The sequence below is a fragment of the Parus major genome, chromosome 3, assembly GCF_001522545.3.
Source record: "Parus major isolate Abel chromosome 3, Parus_major1.1, whole genome shotgun sequence".
Taxonomy (NCBI): Eukaryota; Metazoa; Chordata; class Aves; order Passeriformes; family Paridae; genus Parus; species Parus major.
In genome coordinates, this window is record NC_031770.1 from 43,877,556 (window position 1) to 43,885,580 (window position 8,025).

General features: G+C 44.9%; 1 long non-coding RNA gene across 1 annotated transcript; it reads right to left on the bottom strand.

The window, feature by feature from the left end:
• Window positions 1-445: 445 nt before the first annotated feature.
• Window positions 446-7,061, bottom strand: LOC107201417. Its single transcript, XR_001520198.2, has 4 exons — window positions 6,926-7,061; window positions 3,844-3,955; window positions 1,094-1,170; window positions 446-667 (listed from the first exon to the last, which is right to left on the bottom strand). It is a non-coding gene; the product is annotated as an uncharacterized LOC107201417 (long non-coding RNA).
• Window positions 7,062-8,025: the final 964 nt, after the last annotated feature.

An 8,025-nucleotide genomic window follows, 5' to 3' on the forward strand; every position in this document is an offset into this window, starting at 1 on the left:
TCACAAGGAGACAGTGGTATGCTGCACTATCCCTGGGCAAAGGTTACACTAAAGGATGGTGCTGTCATCATTAAGGCGGTGAACTAGCATCTCTTTGAAGCCCAACTTTTGTCTTTCCTCCTTAAAAATCTACGTGCAAAAGCAGAAAGTTAGCTATAACACTGATAAAGGAGGTCTGGTCCCAAGGTGGAATTTTTGGGCAGGTTTAAAGTAAATCAAATATAACACCTTAAAAATAGCAGCCTTCAGCAAAGCCTGGAAGCCTCAGTGATTCCTTTCTACTTTGCAACCAGAAAGACAACCAGGGTAGAGAGGAGGAGCAGAGAAAGAGAGATAAAAACAGCTTTAATTTTAAGACTTGTCTCATCAAGAGATAGTTTGTGACACCAAAAATGAGTCCAATTAAAAATGTTTATAACTTAAAGTTGTTTAATTAGCACCTTCAGAAGTTCCACCATGTGTCCCCACTAACTTCCTCTCTCCTGATGTGCATAAATGCAGTAGCAGCTGGTCCTGGAGGGGGAGGGTCAGGGCTGCTCCAACCATATCCCAAACCTGGATTTTAGTCCTTTGAGGGCATACCAACCTCCTGACAAAGCCTTGGTGATGAAGGGTCTGCAGAGTCTCCCAGAGGTGCTGGAGGGTGTCCCTTCCACTGTCTCTGGTGCTGCAAACAAAGAAATAAAGAAGATGAGAGATCCAACCCACCCCAGCAGCCTGGGCTAAGAAATCTGCCCTGCAAGAGCATGTGCTTTTCTCCCAGAACCCTGTGCCAGTGCTGGCTCTCTCCTTTGAGCTCTGTTCTCCACCAGCGCTCCAGTACTGATGGCAGGCACAAGGCTGGCCTCAGCCTTTGTGTCCTGCATGCAGCACCTGTGCCATGCTGGCCCACAAATGAGGAAAGAGAAAAAACCTTCCCTCCATCCTCTCATCCATTGTACACCCTGGAGAGTTAATGAGAGGTGCCTCATGAGCACTGCACACTCTGCTTCCTGCTAGGAAACTCAACCCTATATGGGTCCCTTCCCAGAACCACTCCCTCTACCTCTGCCAGAGATGCTCACACAGACTGGGGACGGTCAGGGGAACAAACCTTTCCCAGCTTCTGTATTTTGGTTGCCATGGCAATATGCTCATCCTTGTTGGAGTCATTTGGGGAGCACAGAGGTTCTGAAAATGACAAGGAGAAACGTGAGGGCATGGCACACTGTGACAGCCACAAGGTGGGGAGCCTGACTGAGCAAGAAGGTGAACCAAGAGCTCATCCTGCTGACTGAACATCCATCTGTAATGGGATGGAGAGTACATAAAGGATGTCCATGCTGTATTAAACGGAACACCTCACCTATTAGTCTTTTCCTAACGTCTTTGGGCTCTGTATATACATTGTGTCATGTGTATAAGCCTGTGTTCTTAAGTCCTAAAAATGATAATTATTATAAATTTATTTATTCATTATAAATTTCTGTTTATAGGCTATACCTACAAGAGATACAGTGCCAGGCCATTAGACATCAAAGGCTCAACGTTACAGGCAATCTTAAAAGAGAAGTCAACATGATTTTTCCAGGAGCTCATTTCACTATAACAACAGTAATCCTGAATTTACATAGTGCCTTTGATCCAGACTGCCAAAGCACTTTGTTCTCTGATGGAGAAACGACATACAAGTTAGGATTCAATTTGCTCGTCACTGGATTGGATTGGGAGGGTCAGTCTTCAACAACGTTCAGCAACTCAAACAACAGTTTATACTCATAAAACCAAAGGGAAGTTTTGAGTTTGGCAAAGGAAATGTATGATCATCTTAGAGAGGATTTTCCTAGAACAAATGGAGCTAATGGTCTGACTAATGTAAAGGCCAAAGTTCAGCTTGGAAATCGCCTCTGTGGTGATGTTGACCAGGGACAGTGAAGGGTTATGCTGGCTTCTGTCAACCAAGCCCAGGACTGTTCTCTAACCTCACCACTTTATATTTCCCCTACACTGTTGCTCAGTGAAAAATTAGCACAGCCTTGGTTCAGGGCAGGGATATTAAGCAGGAGAACTTGAGAGATAGGCACAAGTTGGTTCTCAGTAGAAAGCCAGCCTCACATCCTCACTCAGTCACAGAAGAGAGGCTAGACACTCTGGTCTTCCTGATGATCATATCATGACCAAGACATTTCCTTTTATGGGTCCTTCTGAAATATAAATTAACTTAACCCCTTCTGATCTTGTGAAATGAGACATTTGGGTATTTTGACTGACACAGTCACGGAAGTAAGGGCCCTATCAGTCTTGGCAAGTAGAGCAGCACAAGAAGAGCAGTGCTGGTGAGCAGCCACAGCTTGGAACATCTCAGGTATACACCTGCATCTCCTCTCCCAGCACAGTGTCATCCGAGAGGAGCCCATCTTGCATGCTGCAATCCTCTTTCACGGAATGAATCATCAAACCACAGTTATGTGGCCTGACCAGGAGATGTGTTTCTTTCATCCAAACTAAAATGCTAGTGAGAGGCACCCTATGTGTCCTGATCCTGCCACCTTGGCTCCAGCTTTGCTTGTGCTCTCCCTAAAGCCAAGTTCCCATATGGACCACCCTTCCCTAGCTGTGAGCTTGAAGTCTTCACAGGCAGCAGAGTAGTGGTATCTATGCTTTGAGGAGAACAAACACCTCCAGCTAGATTCATTGGGGCAAAGTGAAGCAAGGTCTCCTTCAGCTGTGCACTGCTGTGATGTGGACCCTGCTTCTGCACCAGGGCAGACCCTACAGCACACACAGCACCCAGAGAGCCCTGTGTTGTGACAGTGGCTTCCCTGAAGCATTTGGCCTTAAACCTCTGTAAATGCCCTATGCTTTGGGTTTAAAGCTGCATTGAAAAAAGGCCTTTGCTGCAAGATTCAAGAGATTACCAGTCTGCAGGGTAAACAATGACTTCTGTTTAGCTGCAAACTGATGTTCTTTTCTGGAAGTGGTTAACTCCAAAATGATGCAAATACTATTGTCAGCCCCTTTGACTCTCCCTGCTGACAATCTTATCATTCAGCTAAAATCCCTCTCCTACAAACCCACACTGCCTCTCAAAGAGCCAAGAGTGCTTGTTATCCCCTTCCCAGCTGCCAAAACCCTCCAGCTGCCTTATAATTACCCCTGTAATGTGCTTCTGCATACCCAATACATAGATCTGCAGCACACTAAAAATTTAAAGACAACATAAAATAAAGAAACAACAAATTAAGGAGCACAAGGGCTGCTGGAGCAATGACATTGTTAATTTTTCTGTTTACCTCACTGATAATAGCTATTTTTGATCCAAAACTGCTGTACAATAAAGTGGCACACTCGAGCACAGCTGAATGTCAGGGATTCATTGCTTAAGGTCAGGAGAGACCATTATGATCATCAAGTGTAACCTATTGCATAAGAGATCCATGGTACCACCCCAGTCATTTCTGAGGTTGCAGAAGCCTGCAACTTCTTTCAGATTTGCAGATGCATCTGTTAGAATGTCACCTAGTGTTGGCATAAAGACTGAAAGGTCTGGAGAGTTAACTAGGATACTAGGATGTTAAAAAAGCCTTTTTGTTTGTTTATTTGTTACCCTCATATAACATTTTGACCCTCTTTTTATCCTCTGCATCTGTTTTTTCTCTGCTTCTAGTAGACTGAACATTTTCCCTAAATGGAAGTCCCCATTCAGAAATCTCTTTCCTACTGCAGCACCGCTATCAAGTTGCCTTATAATTTCTGAATGATGTGAAGTAGATCCCTCTGTAGTCTCCCATCACAGGGAGTGCTTTGTGGCCCTTGTACATTCTCACATATTCCCTCTACGTGCTTTCATTTAGCCAAGCTCACCTTGCAGTGTAAGGGTCTTTGCACAAAGCCGTGTTCTCCCTCAAAAGTCATCACAGTAGACAGTCCATGTCCTGGGTATTTGACTGCCCTCGGCAGTGGTGTGCTCTGATCTCTAAAAGGAGAAGAAATGTCCATGTGACTCAGAGGTCTTGACCATTCTCTAATTATTTTCCCCCAGCTCTTCTGGCGGGTGGCTGGGGTGCTGGGTGAATGGGGACAGCACCTTGCTGGTGGCAGATGAAAGAAGACAGTTTGCATGTGCGGGTCACAGCTCCTGCTTGCCTCCAGCTATTACTAAGAGGCAGTGTGAGCCTTGCACTCCTTCCTACCCCTCTCCTAGCCAGCATGCAGGGCCACCTGCCTGCCTGAATCATGCTGGCTTTTGCCAGTTGCTCAAGTTATTTCCCCTTCCACATCACTGTACAAAAGCAGGCCGAATACATGCAGCTTCTGGTATATCTGGCAGCTCATCAGGAGCAGGCTCTTTGCACGCATTTCTTTTTGGCCCATTTGATCCTAGTGCCATGCACAGTGTGGAATGGGTGAAGGAATGTGCAAAGATGGTGATTAACTGCAGAACAAAAAGACAAAGCAACAACTGGAGCATGGCTCTAGGGTCTGGATGTCAGGTTGGTGAGGCATGTGAGAGGGGTTTCCATTTGCCAGGCCTGTTCACCCAGTCCTGCTTGTAATGCCATCTGGTTTACAGGGGTATTTTATCAAACCTGAAAATGCAGAATGAGCCCCATGGATATAGTGGGAAATAGGCCTCCATCCTTAGAGTTCCATGGATAAACACCAAGCAGCAGGTAGGTATTGCTGGTTCAGCAACCCTTTCTGGGTCGTGCTCATTCTGCAACAGGACATCATTAGAAGAGGCTGAGATATTTTGTTTTCATAGCTTTTTAACCTTTTCCTTCCCAAAACAGTGTTTGTATTTATTTTGGCACCTTGAATGTTTTGAAGAGAGAATCAATTTGAATTTGCTTAAGCATTTTTCCCTCTTAATCCCATTAAGTCAGTCTCTAATTCTTACCAGGGCTCCCTTCTGTGGAGCTATTTCCTCTTGGAATCATTTACTTTCTGTGGATTGGGGGAATTAATGAGGCAGATGCTGCTTTCATTCTCATCACTGTAAGCCCAAAACAACTTCAGCAGTTTGCTGGCACCAGTCCAGGTTTTACTGGTGTAAATGAGGTCAGAATTTGGCTCACTGTGCTTACTTTTACTAAGAGATAAGGAGGTTACCGAAAACAAGAAGTCTTGTGCAGCTTGGGAAAGTCCAGTTGGAAGTGGATGAAGCTCATAATTTCATTGAAAGTCTGAGTTTTTGTGTTTCCCCACCGAGAGGCTGTGCTGAGCACCACAGACATTCAGGCAACACAGCACACTGGTAAGCAGCTACTCAGGGAAATAAGGACAAAGACTTTCAGGAATGTCAGAATCGTCTACAGGAGCAAATAGCAATGGCACAAGCCTAAGTCACGCTGAGGCAAAATTAAAAGTTAAGAAATAAAGAGTAAGATCATCTGGCTGTGTCAGTCAATTTTCAGGGGTTTCACAGGGAAGGAGGAAGCAAACAGAAAAACCGGGATACATGCAGACAGCTCAGGGCTGACATCAAAGGTCAGCATGTACTGTGGTGGATAAAATCGAGAAAGAGATAAAGGACTAGCACAGAACTGGAAGGTGAGCAGGGAGGCATTCTGGCAATAGATTGATGGTCAGAGGAAGGCTGAGGAAAGCATCGGTGTGATGGCTGTGAAGCTCTACCCCACACAAGGGTCAGCCCCGGTTGGGACCCTCCATGAACCCTCAGCAGCAGCAGGGGGGAGTGAGGCTCCTCACAGAGCAGCACCCTGCCTGGCTGCAGAAAGGGGAAACAAGAGGAGTGAGGCAGCTACAGCCAGTCAGCTCTATTTCGGTTCCTGGAAATGCACTGGAACAAATAATTAAACAAATTAATCATCAGCACCTAGGAAACAACCAGGAGAAGAGGAACAGCCAGTGCTGATTTGCCAGGAGCAAATCATGTCAAATCAGCCTAATTTAATCCTGCAACAGGTCTTGTGGATAGAGACAAAGCAGGATACTTCTTGTATCTTGATTTTGGTACATCTCTGGTACCATCTCGTTTCACATTACAAGCGGTAAATTTAAGGAAACATGCCCTGGAGAAATTACCTTAAGTGAGGGGTGCAAAACAGATTGGAAAAAATGTGCTCAGAAAGAAAGTGTTTGTGTAAAAATACAAGAAAGGGTTGAGTAGGGTTCAACAAAGGTCCAGCTACTGGATTATGAGATAGTGGGCATCCTTATCAGATATGTAGATGACACCAAGCTGAGAGGATCCACAAAGACCTGTAAGAGGACTAGAATTGAAAATCATCCTGGCATGTTAGAGAAAAGGTCTGAAAAAATGGGGAGAAGCAAAGTTGTGCACAGAGGTAGGTACAGTCAGCTGCACAGGGACAAAATGAGAAACAGATGATTAGGCAGGTGTGGAGCAGTGCAGCAATGCAGGAACCTGAAATGAATAAGAAGTGCCATTTGTCATACACAAGGCAGTCACCATATCAGTGCACTCAGAGAAAAGCTCTGCCTGTAAAATACACAGCTGTGGCCTCAGTTTTACCCAGTGCTGCTATGATACTTGTTAATTCAGGAAAGTCTGGAAGGAAGTAGGATGAGAGGTCTAGAAAAGAGGAATTGGGAAGAAACACTCATTCATAGGGATTGTTTCCTCCAGAAAGAAGGAAACCAGGGGAGAGACAATACTATTTCCAGAGAAGGAGGAAATAAACATCCTCTAGACAGTTCTCTATATCCATTTTGAGTGTGGTAAGAAATAAAGTGCCGGGATTGCAGCAAGAGAGGTTGAAGTTTGATGCTTGTCAAAGGGCAAGGCTAAGTAACACTAAACCCACCTGCCTGGCAAGGATATAAAAACCTGCATCCTTGCCTGTGTTTAAAAGCAGGCTGGAAGCTTCTGGAATATTTCTGAAATCAGCCTCTTGAAGTCCTTTCTAGCCATGTTTTTCTCCAATTTTGTGATGAATGGTTTTAAATGAATATAAATTACCTCACACGGGGACACTGACGTTCGGGCTGGGTGATGAATAGTGATCAGCGACAAAACTGTCAGCTTGTGGGGAGGCATCCAGTAGGGTTATTACTAGAAACTGGTGTTAACTCCAGTTTTATTTACCATCTTCATTAATGATCTAGAAAAAAGCATTAGACAGTGTGTTTATTAAAATTGCAACTGATACTACAGTGGGGAGGAGATGCAATTACCAGCCAGGAATGGAAAATAACACAAAAGGACAAAAAAAGATATGTGGCATGGGGAGAAAATGACCTAGCTCAAAGGACACACAGAATAATACGTCTTGGAAAGAAGTAGTCCAAAATTAAGACCCTCTGTGGGAGAAGGAGACCCAAATGCATTGAAACACTTTGCAGGGTTAGCATACAGGAAATTGAACATGACTTTACAATTTGTCAACAGAAAAAGTCTCGGTGTGGCTTTGGGCTGCATGACATACCCCAGGGCAGAGAGATAAGCAACTGTCTGATCACTGTTGTGCAAGCTTTTTTTCTGGCTGCCTCCTGACCAGCGTGGCTGCCAGGCTGCAAGAGGAGCTGGGAAAACCAGCAAAAAATAATTGAAATCTGAGAGTATTGGCTTATGGAGAGAGAATTATATAGGTACTGTGCGACAAAGCAAGCCTGGGTTCACGCTTATAAGGTGTAGATAAGTATGTCAGGGATAATTATGACAGGAAAATTGGGCATTGTATCGATATGAGATATGCTATACTAGCATTGCACGTTTTGGTCGGCCACAAAGCAGTTTCAGAGATACAGTAGCCTCCTGGGGCTAGTACATTGCCGCCTGCCAGGGTCCAGGCTAGCACTGAGCTGCTCAAGAGCTGAGGCATCACCCCAGCACCTGCCTGTGGAGGAGACTCCTGGGAAGGGCTGTTGATTCCAGGCAATCACCAAGAAAAGGATAACATGCCCACTTTGTGTGACCAGAGCCACACTGACATTCATTGATAACAGAGTTGCATAAGCAAATCAACAGGATGAGCCATGTCAGTTGGAGGGGGAGAAATCTGTGCTGCTCAGGGGGACAAATCAATACAGAAAAAGATGCTTTTTCAGGTTTTTAGAGAC